Source organism: Macrotis lagotis, chromosome 1 (genome assembly GCF_037893015.1).
Source record: "Macrotis lagotis isolate mMagLag1 chromosome 1, bilby.v1.9.chrom.fasta, whole genome shotgun sequence".
Lineage (NCBI taxonomy): Eukaryota > Metazoa > Chordata > Mammalia > Peramelemorphia > Peramelidae > Macrotis > Macrotis lagotis.
In genome coordinates this window covers 827960099-827973587 of record NC_133658.1, presented here as the reverse complement: position 1 = coordinate 827973587, position 13489 = coordinate 827960099, and the positions used below count along the sequence as shown (strand labels likewise).

General features: G+C 38.8%; 1 protein-coding gene across 1 annotated transcript in view; it reads left to right on the top strand.

Annotated features, from left to right (window-relative positions):
- The first annotated feature begins 36 nt into the window (after positions 1-36).
- The window catches only part of ATP7B (ATPase copper transporting beta), a 146529-nt gene continuing 133076 nt past the window's right edge, over positions 37-13489 (top strand). Inside the window, exons 1-2 of the mRNA XM_074217194.1 lie at positions 37-296; positions 978-1089. The gene's annotated coding sequence lies outside the window, so the exon portion shown is untranslated. The remainder of the gene's footprint in view (positions 297-977; positions 1090-13489) is intronic.

Here is a 13489-nt window from a genome sequence, read left to right as displayed (position 1 = left end):
CACCCCCAGCCCGACCTGATGAGTGATACCCGCCCGGGACGAATGGGAATCTCCGACGCTTCCCTATTGATCTCCCTGGGGGCAGAGTCCATCCTTTTTATAGCTGTCGTGGAGATCCCGCGAGAGAGGCGGGGGCCGCAGGGGCCGCTATCTGCGTGGGGCAGGGAGTCTGTAGGGCTGGGACCCCAGGTTCCCTCCTTTTCCTCCCCCTCCTTGGGAATTGCAAGCACCGCAGGCAGAGGCGGCCCAGTCCCTTTTATTCCTTAGTAGTTCCTACTCTTCTGTGGCAATCCTAGGTGAGCTGCCAGTCCTGGGAACTCGGGGTCCCCCTCTTATCTCCCTCTACATCACTCCCTACCTCCCTACTACCACGTGTCTGCAGTCAAGGACTCCTGCCGCCCGCAGTGACCTAGAGAAAGGGGACTGGGACCGAAGATTCCCGCATTACCTCGCAAATAGCCTGACTGGCCTCTCTCGCGCTCTCTCTCTCTCTGTCTCTCTGTCTGTCTCTCTCTCTCTGTCTCTCTCTCTCTCTCTCTCTCTCTCTGTCTGTCTCTCTCTCTCTGTCTCTGTCTCTCTCTCTCTCTCTTCCTTTTTAAATTAGCAAGCAAACATAGAAAGGCTTAATGAGGCCGTTAAGCTGCTAAGCCTCCGCCACGAAGGCTGGCCCAGGCCTAAGGTGACCCCTGGCCCTGCCCGTGCTTGTTGCAGACACTTCAGAAAGGTTACATTGTATCTGCCTGAGCCCCGAAGGCTTCCCTTGGCGCGTGCTTTAAGGCAGGGGCCTGAGTGGGTCCTGCCTCCCTAGTCCAGGAAGGAGCCCGGCTTCAGGAATTGCCGGCTCCCAGAACTGTGTCACTTTGGAATGATGCCTAAGACGGTGTTCAGCACTCTAATTTCTTGCTCTCTCTCTCTCTCGTAAAACCATAATGAGCGTTTCTCCTTAGTCAATCCAGTGATTTTGGTGCTATTTCCAGACTTATTAGAGAAGAACTCTCATTTCTCAGAAGGGAGGATACCTGGAAGAGAAAATCAGATCACAGCAAGAAGGAACACCAGCCATCCCAGGGCTGCTTCCAACAAGGGAAAGTAAGTTCTTTAACTCTATTTTACACTTGATTTGACTTCATAAAAACTCATTTCTCAGAGTGGACTACTGGTGTGTTATTTAAAGCACCTAGTATTTTATTGATGCCAGATGAGGATAGTCCCTGGACTCGTGGTGACAAAAAAAGAAATAATTGTGAGAGAGCAGGAACTGTCCCTGGACTCGTGGTGACAGAGAAGAAAGAATTGTGAGAGAGCAGGAATTGTCTTTGTATCCCTAGTACTTAAAAAAAGTTTTTCTCTTAGGTGCTTAATAACTATTTGTTGACTTGTCTTGGACTTGGATTCAGAGAACTGGGTTTCAAATCCTGACTTTGATACTTAGCACTTGTGGATTAGACAAGTTGCTTAGGTTTTTTTTTAAAATTTTTTTTGGCAAGGCAATGGAGTTAAGTGACTTGCCCAAGGTCACACAGCTACGTAATTATTAAGTGTCTGAGTCTGGATTTGAACTCAGGTCCTCCTGACTCCAGGGCTAGTGCTCTATTCACTGAGCACCTAACTGCCTTAAGTCACTTAGTTTTTCTGAATCTCAGTTTACCCACCTGTAAAATGATTTATCTATCCCATTCATCCCTCCATCTCTCTCTCTATCATCTCTCTATATGTTTGTGTGTCTCTCTATATCTAAAAGTCTCTTACAATTCTGACCATGTAATTTTTAAACAATACTTTGTTTCTAGATAAAGAATATCATGCATGTATGTACATAAGAATGCTAAAACATAGGGTTAAAATCATGCAACAATTATAAAAATAGATTAGATATGAAGTTTTATTCTCTGGGATTTACCATTACTGTTTGATGGAGGCAGTTCTAGTAATAACCATACCAAACTGAGGGTGAGGGGTGGGGAATAAAATATACATAGTAAGAGTAGCCTAAATTTAAACTTGCCTGGAGACAATTTTATTATTTGATATCAAAGAGAACCATCCTTCTATAAGGCTGTTTTACTTGAGGGTGGTAACTTTTTTTTTTTTTTTTGAGTTTAAGTATCAGGCGGACAGGGCAAGAACTCTTTAAATTATAAAGGACACAATTCTTTTCTGGACTCTGGAGGGCTGGACATGTCTTTCTTTCAGAGTCTAAGGAGGTCACATTCTATTCCTTACAATAGCTAAGAAACAGCAGAACTTTGATCAGGAATAGTTGTAAAAACTTATAGTAATTATACTTTGACAGTACACACATGCCTACATGCACATGATATAGACATACATATATATGCACATATACACAACATGGTATTTTTTAATTTATTCCTCAGGGACTACTTTTCTATAATTTCAGAAACATAATTGCCAGTAGGATGTCTGAAAGCAAATCACATCCAACTGGGCCAGTTTCCTTATCTGTAGAATGAGAGGATTAATTCTAGATCAGGGGTTTCTCAAACTGTTGCAAGGAATACTGAAACACCCCAATTGTGTTTTTTTTAAGTGAATATTTGCTGTTTCTTAATAGATATTAGAATAATTTTACAAATTTAATAATGGTGATGATGATAAAGCTAACAGTCACATAGCACTTAATGTGCTAAGTATGTTATATGATTTGATTTTCACAAAAACTGTAGGGTGTTATTATTATCCACATTTTACTGATGAGGCAATCTAGGCAGACAGGTTTAAGGAACATGCTCAAGGACTCACTGCTAGTTAGTATCTGAGAACAGATCTAAATAGGTTCATCTGATGCTCTATCCGTTAAATCACCTCCTTGCCTAAAATTTTAGCTTTAAACTAAAGGGGTCTATCACTGTGGAAAAGTTTGTCAATCAGGATCTTTCAAATCCATAGGAGGTTTATTACTTACCTTTTATACCTCTACTGTACTTGTGCCCAATTTTATATTTAGAGTCCATTATGAGAGGTAGAGACAGCATTGGCGGGTAGGTGGACCAATCCTTAATTCTTGTAGTCAGTGGAATTACTCATTTGAACATGATTCTAATTGTGAGCTCCCTGTGGACTAAAGATTAATTTCTTTTAATGCTCATTTTTATGTTATGACGATTTCTGTGCTTATGATTTATTTTTGCATGTCTCTGGTTTATTTCTGAAATTTCTGTTATTCCTAAACAAATTCTTTCAACCCTTCAAAACAAAGCTCATATCCTCTATCCTATATGAATTCATCCCTGCCCACTCTACCCAACAGTGATGTCACTAAAAAAAACAACAAAACAATACCTTAAATCACATTCTTGGGCGGCTAGGTGGCGTAGTGGATAAAGCACTGACCTTGGAGTCAGGAGTACCTGGGTTCAACCTCAGACACTTAATAATTGCCTAGCTGTGTGGCCTTGGGCAAGCCACTTAACCCCATTTGCCTTGCAAAAGCCTAAAAAAAAAAAATCACATTCCTTGTCTACAAAATTAACTGAGTGCTTGTCCATATGTTGTTTAATTCTTCAAATGCAGGTAACGTAAGATTATAGAATTAAACCTAGAAAAAAGACCCTCCAAAGGCATTGATCCAATACCTTTGCTTTTTTTTAAATAAATATTTTATTTGTTTTCCAATTATAAACAATAGTAGTTTCTACCTATCATTTTTTGTAAGGTTTTGAATTTTACAATTCCCCCCCCACACTCTCTCCTCCCTCCCCGCCTCCCCCCTCCCCAAGGCAGTCTGATAATCTTTACATTGTTTTCATGCTATACATTGATCAAAATTGAGAGAAAAATCATATCCATGAGGAAAAAATAAAATATTAGAGCTAGCAACATTATGTAGTACATAAGAAAACTTTATTTTTAATTGAAGGTGGTAGTCTTTAGTCTTTGTTTAAATTCCATAGTTCTTTCTTTGGGTACAGATGGCACTCTCCATCACAGATACCATAAAATTGTCCCTGATTGTTGCCCTGATGAAATGAGTACGTCCATTAAGGTTGATCATCACCTCCATGTTGCTGTTAGGGTGTACAGTATTTTTCTGGTTCTGCTCATCTCACTCAGCATTAGTTCATGCAAGTCTTTCCAGGTGTCTCAGAAATCCCATCCCTCCTGATTTCTAATAGAACAATAGTGTTTCATGTGTGGGACAAATGCCACTTAAATAAATTAAGGAGATCTCTCAAGGTATGAAGAGAAGGCTTTATACCTTTCTCGAGAAACAGGCCACAACCAATTAGAGAGATTGAGGCAAAAGCAAAAGGCCCAAGAATCACATTTATTCTAACTTGATTCCCCACCCCCAACTGACCCACCCTCATTAATAAGGAGTGTGGTCTTACAATCTAACCACCTAGCTGCCCCCTCTTAGAGAATTTATTGATGATTTCTTCAATTCTTTTTTTCTGAAATGAGGTTATTTAAGCATTTATTTCATATTTGTTAATCTGGGCAGTTTGTATTTTTGTAAATATTCATTCATTTCACTCAGGTTATCAAATTTATTGGCATACAGTTTGACAAAGTAACTCTGAATTATCTCTTTAATTTCCTCCTCATCGAGGCTTAGTTCACCCTTTTTGTTTTTGATACTGGTAATTTGTTATCTTCATTCTTTTTTTCAATCAGATTAATCAAAGGTTTATCTATTTTATTGGCTTTTTATAAAATCAATTCATAGTTTTAGTTATGAATTCAATGGTTTTCTTGCTTTCAATTTTAATAATCTCTTCCTTGATTTTCAGAATTTCCAATTTGGTATTTAATTGAGGATCTTTAATTTGGTCTTTTTCTAGCTTTTTTTCAGTTGTATACCCAATTCATTGATCTCTCTCTATTTTATTCAAATAGGCATTTACAGATATAAAGTTTCCCCTCAAAACTGCCTTGGTTGCATCCCATAAATTTTGGTATGATGTTTCATTGGTATCATTTTCTTGGATTTGATTATTGATTATTTCTATTGTTTACTGTTTATCCACCCATTAAGATTAAGTTATTCAGTTTCCAATTAGATTTTCATTTATCTTTCTATGATCCTTTATTATATGTAATTTTTATTGCATAATGTTCTGAGAAGTGTTTATTATTTCTGCCTTTCTGCACTTGATTATAAGGTTTTTGTGCCCCAGTACAGTGTCAATTTTGCTATAAATGCCATGTACTGGTGAGATAAAAGGTATGTTCCTTTCTATCCCCATTAAGTTTTCTCCAGAGGTCCATCATATCTAAATTTTCTAAGATTTCATTCATCTTCTTAACTTCCATATTGTTTATTTTGTGTTTAGATTCATCTAGTTCTGAGAGGGAGGTTGATGTCCCCCCCCCCCCATTATTCAAGTTTTGCTGTCAATAGCTCCTTATAATTCACTCAGCTTATCCTCTAGGAATTTGGATGCTAAATGCATACATGCTTAGTAATAATATAGCTTCATTATCAATTGTGCCTTTTAAGAAGAGGTAATTTCCTTATCCCATTTAAGGAGATTGATTTTTGCTTTTACTTTATCTGAGATCAAGATTGCTACCCCTATTTTTTTTATTTAAGCTGAAGCATAGTATATTTTGCTTCATCCTTTTTTACCTTTACCCTATGTGTATCTCTTGATTCAAATGTGTTTCTTGTAAACACCACATTTTAGGATTCTGATTTTTAATCTCTTCTGCTATCCACTTAACATTTTATGGGATGGTTCATCCCATTCACATTTACAGTTACGATCACTAATTCTCTATTTCCCTCCATGCTATCTTTCTTCATTTATATTTTTCTTTCCTTTCCTCTTATTCCACCTCACCAAAGTTTTACTCCCTTTCCCCCTTTAGCTTTTCTTTTAAAATTTAACTTTCAGTTTACTTTAACTTTTACCTTCATCTTCCTTTTCATCAGTTCCTTCTTACCTTATATTTCCCCTTCCTCCATTCCTCCTTTTCCTGTAGATTAGGATAGATTTTCAAACCCAAGTGGGAATGTATCTTACTCCCTCTCTAGGCCAAATCTATTGAATAGAATTTACTCAGTGTTCACACTCTCCCTTCTTTTGCTCTAAAATTATAAATCTTTGTGCTTCTTCCTCTGGTGTTATCACTATTAATTAGGTATCATTGATCACAATTTGATTATTTGTTTTCTTGATAAGCTTAAATTGTTATCAAAGTGTCATCACAGATTGCTTGATTGCTTAATAAACAGTTTACTCAAAGTATATCAAATTATAATTATAGTCATTTTTACCTTAACCCCTTTTCAAGTACACATAATCCTCCTTATGAGCCAAAGTATCATCCAAATCATTTCTTAAACTATTTGTACCCTTCCTCCCAAGCCTATTTTCTCTCATACTTTACCCTCCACCCCCCCCATCCAGGGTACTCATCCTATTGTTTGTTTGTTTGTTTTTTGTGTGTGTGTTCCAACACCACCAGCTCTGTTGTTGGGTGGATCACATTCTTTATGATAAGTCCATCACAAACATTACTTCCATATTTTTCCACCACTGCCATTGCTGATTGCAACTCCCTCCTTTTGTACTTCTCCACTACCATGTACTATATTTTCTCTCTCCTTTCACTCTGACTCTGCTGTAGGGTATCTGAGTGGTGCAACAGACAGATCCCCAGCCCTGGGGCCAATAGGCCTTGAGCCCCCATACCACCCCTTAGGCTCAGCATCCACCTGGCCCTATGGTCCCAGACAGGCCATCCAATCCCAGCACCTTGCAAGAAGTTAAAAAGAAAATGTGTTATATCTGACCACTCTCCCCCCATGGTCCATCTTCTCCATCATTCACATCCACCATCCCCACCTTCCCCCTTTTCCCCTTCTCTCCTTGTTACTCTAGATGTCTATACCCCATTGAGTATATATGCTGTTTCCTCTCCTAGCCACCTCTGATGAGAGCAAAGATTCCCTCATTCCCCCTTGCCTTCCCCCTTCCATATCATTGCAATAGCTCACTGTAATAAAGAAAAATCTCATTATACGAAATATCTTAGTCTGTTCCTCCTCTCCTTTTTCTTTCTCCCATTACATTTCCCTTTTATCTATTGACTCCATTTTTACACCACATTATATCTTCAAATTCAGCTTTCTCCTGTGCTTCATCTATAAAAGCTCCTTCTACCTGCTTTATTAAATGAGAAGGTTCATATGAGTATTATCAGTATCATTTTTCTATGCAAGAATACATGTAGTTCATCATCATTAAGTCCCTCATATTTTCCCCTTCTCCTTCACTCTCTGTGCTTCACCTGAGTCCTGTATTTGAAGATCAAACCTTCTGCTCAGCTCTGGACATTTCAACAGGAACATTTGAAATTCCCCTGATTCATTGAAAGTCCATCTTTTTCCCTGGAAGAGGATGTTCAATTTTGCTGGGTAATTGATTCTCAGTTGCATTCTAAGCTCTTTTGCCTTTGGGAATATTATATTTCAAGCCCTATGAGCTTTTTTTTTTTTTAGGTTTTTGCAAGGCAAACGGGGTTAAGTGGCTTGCCCAAGGCCACATAGCTAGGTAATTATTAAGTGTCTGAGACTGGATTTGAACCCAAGTACTCCTGACTCCAGGGCCAGTGCTTTATCCACTGTGCCACCTAGCTGCCCCACTATGAGCTTTTAATGTAGTTGCTGCTAAGTCCTGTACTATCCCAACTGCATCTCCATGATATTTGAATTGTGTCCTTCTGGCTGCTTGCAATATTTTGTCTTTGACTTGGGAGTTCTGGAACTTGGCTATAATATTCCTGGGGGTTGTTTTTGTTGGGTCTCTTTCTCGGGGTGATCGGTGGATTCTCTCAATTTCTATTTTGCCCTCTGCTTCTAGGATATCAGGGCAATTTTCCTGTAGTAATTCTTTGAAAATGATGTCAAGGCTCTTTTCCTGATCATGACTTTCAGGTATTCCAATAATTTTTAAATTATCTTCCCTAAATCTGTTTTCCATATCAGTTGTCTTTTCATTGAGATGTTTCACATTCTCTTCTAATTTTTCATTCTTTTGGTTTTGAAGTATTGTATCCTGATTTCTCACAAAGTCAGCAACCTCCCTGAGTTCTCTTCTTTGTCTGAAGGATTTATTTTCCTCAGAGAGCTTTCTTATCTCTTTTTCCATCTGGTCAGTTCTGCTTTTTAAAGCATTCTTCTCCTCCATAACTTTTTGAGCTGTTTTATCCATTTGACCTAAGCTGGTTTTTGACATGTTATTTTCTTCAGCATTTTTCTGGGTCTTCTTTACTAAGGTACTGACTTAATTTTCGTGTTTTTCCTGCATCACTCTCATTTCTTTTCCCAATTTTTCTTCTGTCTCCCTCACTTGATTTTTAAAGTCTTTTTTTGAGCTCTGTCATAGCCTGAGCCCAATTTCTGTTTTTCTTGGAGTCTTTAGATGCAGGAGCTTGTACTTCCTCATCTTCAGACTGAGTGTTTTGATCCTTCTTGGGATTACAGGCAAAGTATTTCTCAGTGGTGTTCCTCCTTTTTCTATGCTTACTCATTTTTCCAGCCTGTGCCTGGTTTGGGGGTGCTTCCTGAGATTTTGGGTATTAGTGGGACACCCCCACAAGGATCCCCGTGTGTAAGACTCTGCCTTCCCTCCTGGTTTGTGAATGACCACAAGTGTACCCCTCTGCCATGGGGTTGAGTTGGGGGGGGGCCCTGCTGTTTTATGGAGGGTCCTAGACTGTGATCCGGGTCTGAATGTGTTCAGAGCCCCAGAGTCCTGTTCCAGGGACAGAGGACAGACCTTGAAAGTCTCTCTCCACTCCCCTCCCTAGGCTCAGCACTCATGCCCTGGGGGCTCCTACTTACCAGCTCCTGCTTCCTGTTCCTGGATCTGGGCTGCCTTGGCCATGCTGGCTGTGTGCCCTGAAGGCTGGGGTTCACGTGCTCACTCTGGCAGAGGTCCCACCGCCTGGTGCTCCCCGTGGTGTAGTGGTGTAGTAGTGTAGGTCAGGAAACTGCCCTCATTGCTGTGAGCCGGGGCTCCCAGTGCTCTGGGGCTGCCTCCGGGAGACTGAAGTTCCTTTGCTCTGGTGGGCTACCGCTCCAACCCCTACTCATCCTCTTGTTAAGTAAAGTATGGATTAAATCCATCCCTGATTTAATTATATTATATATATTTAATTATAGAGTCTCTAAGTGCTCTAAGTACTGGTATGCTCTGAAGGTCTCTCTTAAGAACTTTGCAATTGATTGTAAGGTATTCGACATCCTGATTTAGAACTGCCCAGCTTATGATGCCCTCAACAAAGAAAATGTAAAGCTTTGTGAGCACAGCAGAATTAATAGGTTAAAGGAAAAGGAGACACTTAAGTTTAAACACCCCTACTTTTCATCAGGACTTTTTAAAGCTTAGTGATATCATCTTGTTCTTCTTCAATGGAGAGAGAAAAGACCCAATCATACTAAATCCAATCTCTTCAATTATATTCAACCTTTTAAGTATCCTAAGAGAAATGCAATTCTTGTTAGATACAAATATATCTTCCCTTTTAGGGTTGTATGCAATATGATGCTCTTGACTAACATTTATTTTGTTTTTTTTTTCTTTCCCCTTTTGATTACCTTTTTATGCATCTCTTGAGTCATGTATTTGGTGATTGAATTCTTTTCCCGTGACAGTATATGCTTAATTTTGCAGCCTAGTAAATTCTTGGTTGCAATCCCAGATCCTTTGCCCTCTGATATATGGTATCCTAGGTCCTCTGTACCTTCAAGGTTGAGGCTGATAAGTCTTGTGTGAGTCTGATTGTGTTTCTTTTGTATTTAAATTGTTCCTTTTTACTGCTTCCATTATTTTCTCCTTTATTTGTGAATTCTGCAATTTGACTATAACAGCCCTTGGAGTTTTTATCCTGTGGGCTCTTTCTGGAAGAGTTCTTTTTTTTTTTTTTTTTTGCAAGGCAATGGGGTTAAGTGGCTTGCCGAAGGCCACACAGCTAGGTAATTATTAAGTGTCTGAGGTTGGATTTGAACTCATGTACTCCTGACTCCAGGGCTGGTGCTCTATCCACTGTGCCACCTAGCTACCCCATGTGTATTCTTTTAATGGCTTTATTGTCTTCTTGTTTTAGTAGATTTGGACAGTTTCTCTGATAATTTCCTGTAAGATGTTTCCAGTTTCTTTTTTTTTTTTTTGATCTAGACTTTCTGGTAGTCTGATGATTCATAAATTATCTCTCCTGGATCTACTTTCCAGGTCATTTGTTTTTCCCAAAAGGTACTTTAGGTTTTCTTCAGTTTTTCCAGTCCTTTTATTTTGTTTGATGGAATCTTTTGGTCTTGTAGATTCATTGGTTTCTATTTGTTCAATGCTAATTTTTTGAGTTTTATTTTTTTCAATTAACTTTTGTCCAGTTGTTGTTGACCAATGGCATAGGTCCTGGCATCTAGACAATAGCGTAGTCACAGCAGCTAGACAGCAAGTCAGCAGGGAGGGTCCCAAACCTTAACAAAGTCTGAACTCTGGGAACACTGGGTCAAAAGACAGGCCTGGACTGCATAGACAACATCTTGGCTAACAGCAAGCCAGGGATAAGATCCCAGTCCCAGCATAAATATCTTGGATCTGTACTTCCTATACCCCAGTAATAAAGCTCAAATCATAAAGATGAACAAAAAAGCTAAAAGAGTGCTCACCATAGAAAACTACTTTGGAGATAAAGATATTAAAAATGCCATGTTAGAAGAAGAAATCAGTGAAAAATAACTTACAGGGGAAGTCTCAAAAGAGTCTTATGAATTGGACTCAAATCCAAAAGCTCCTTAAAGAGCTTAAAAAAGAATTTAAAAACCAAAGAAGAGAGGAAGAAGAAATGAGAGTCTTGAAAGAAAATTATGAAAAATTGACCAAAGAGATCAACTCCTTTAAAAGTAAAAATAAGCAATAGGTAAAAGAATATAATTCTTCAAAAAATAAAATTGAGCAACTGGAAAAGGAAACACAAAAGTTAATTGAAGAAAATAATTCAATAGAGATTCTAAATGAAAAAAAATTAATTTTTGTTTAACATTTTATCTTTTATGCTGATTACATTAATAACATTCATGTCTCTTGTCCTTTATGAAGAGTGCCCCATTTGGTTCTGAGTTTCCCTCAAGCATAGATTCTCCATTGTTGATCAACCAAAGAGACCCTGGTTGCTGCCCACAGACACTAGTCATCATGGATATTAAGGGAGTTTCAGCCATCCTCAGTATTGACTTCTTTTGCATAAAAAGGTTATTTCCAGTTGAGATCATGAGAAGATGCCTTAGTCATTGACTTTTATTCAGACCTCCCCTTTATCTCTAAGCTAAGTGAGATCTACAAAGAATGAAGGACAGTGAGTTAAATGGGTGATCAGATGGGACAGGGTTTTTAGGGTTTTTTTTTGCAAGGCACATGGGGTTAAGTGGCTTGCCCAAGGCCACACAGCTAGGTAATTATTAAGTGTCTGAGACCGGATTTGAACCCAGGTACTCCTGACTCCAAGGCCGGTGTTTTATCCACTACGCCACCTAGCTGCCCCGACAGGTTTTTTTAAATAATGTTACTAGCCTTGCAAATATTTTTACATGTGATAAGAATACTTCACACATCTCCACATTCTCTGAGATTCAGTGATTCCCTTTCTGTTCCTTGCAGAACATACTCCATATCCCAATTCTGCATTTTCATGGACTGGCTTCTATTACTGGGATTCTTCCCATTTTATTAATAAAGAAACCAAGGCCTACAGCTGGTTGAGGAAGTCAGAGCTGGGAATCAAACCTAGAACTTTTAATACCAAATTTATCTGACATGCCACATTGAGTTGTGGTCTGATTTGCTGGGTGGAGCACTCACTTACCAGTCTGATCCAAAAGCACCTATTTGAAAAGTAGATACTATTCAAGCAGTTGGGGATGAGGGAGGGCTCAGGAAGGGCTTTACATTGGAGAAAGGTCATGAGCTGAATCTTGAAAGAAACTAGGGATGCCAAGAGTAACAAATGAGAAGGGGTGTATGTGTGTGTGTATGTGTGTGTGTGTTGTTGTTGTTGTTGTTGTTTGTGTGTGTGTGTGTATGTGTGTGTGTGTGTGTACCTACACACCATATATTTATTTATTTATATTTATGTATTGATCCCAGTCCTGCTACTTCCTACCTCTGTGACATTGAGAAAGTCATACCACTTATCTGAGGCTCTATAAATTTAGGTGGGTATATATGTATATGTATATATTCCAGTTCTGAGCAGCAGTCCATATACAGTCATAGCCCTCTACGAGTCCATTCTCAAAATCCCAAACAATGGAAGTCCAAACAAAGTATTTTATTTTATTTTATTTTTATTATTATTATTTTTTTTTAGGTTTTTGCTAGGCAATGGGGTTATGTGGCTTGCCCAAGGCCACACAGCTAGGTAGTTATTAAGTGTCTGAGGCCAGATTTGAACTCAGGTACTCCTGACTCCAGGGCCGGTTTTCTATCCACTGTGTCACCTAGCCACCCCTAAACAAAGTATTTTAAAAATTACTGTCCACTAAAATGTATTTTGTACTTATATTTTATTCTGGTTATTTCTGATGTTCTGGAAACATAGCTCATAAAATAAAGTAATGAAGGTCTTGCTAAATTATTATTTCCTTTGTCTTCTGATTCTTAATTAAGAAGATGTACAGGTCTATTGGAGCCTTTCAGGGGTGTGTAATCTCACAAGATCTAGAAAGACTGAAGAGTAAGAAGGGCAGAAAAGACTCCTTTTTAGATGGATGGTACACTGAAATCCTGGGGTCTAAAAGAAAAAAAGTATTGGTAGCCTTCTAAGAGCTTTTGGGAACTTAATCCTGCCTTCTTATTGTTACTTAACTAATATTAAAGAAAAAACCATAATACTAACCCATCCAAGGGCAGCATAGTGAATTATATTTGAATTCAGGGTATCAGCATTCTAATTTGACATTTTTCTCCCACCTGTTGTGACCTTAGGAAAGAAACTTGACCTTTCTGGTCCTCAGTTTCCTCATGTATAAATGAAGATTGTCTGGATGACTTCTGAGGCATGATCTTCTAGCTCTAGATCTCACTTCCTATAGCTGTTAATTACTGATTATTTGCTTTTAAAATCAGTTTGGTGATGTTTCACTCCTGTCTAAAAAGCAATTCTCAGTTGTAATTTGGTAGCTGGACTCACTCCAACTACTTGATTCCTTGGTGTGCCACTAAACAAAAATCTGTTTGGTGTACATTATGTAATCATTGGAGAGACCAGATGGTGCAGTGTAGTCTACTCCCCCCCCCCCCCCCCCACCTAAATTTAAAGGTAAGGAAATTGAACTTCAGATGAGTGGCATGACTTTCTCAAAGTCACACAGGTAGGAAGTAACAGGACTGGGATCAAACATTGACCCTCTCTGCCCTCTCTGATTTTCTGAACTTCCTCGCCTCATCTCCTAGAAAGCAATTCTACTTTTCTCATGAAAATAGTTTTTGGAAACAGCACAAATGATTGGATTGAA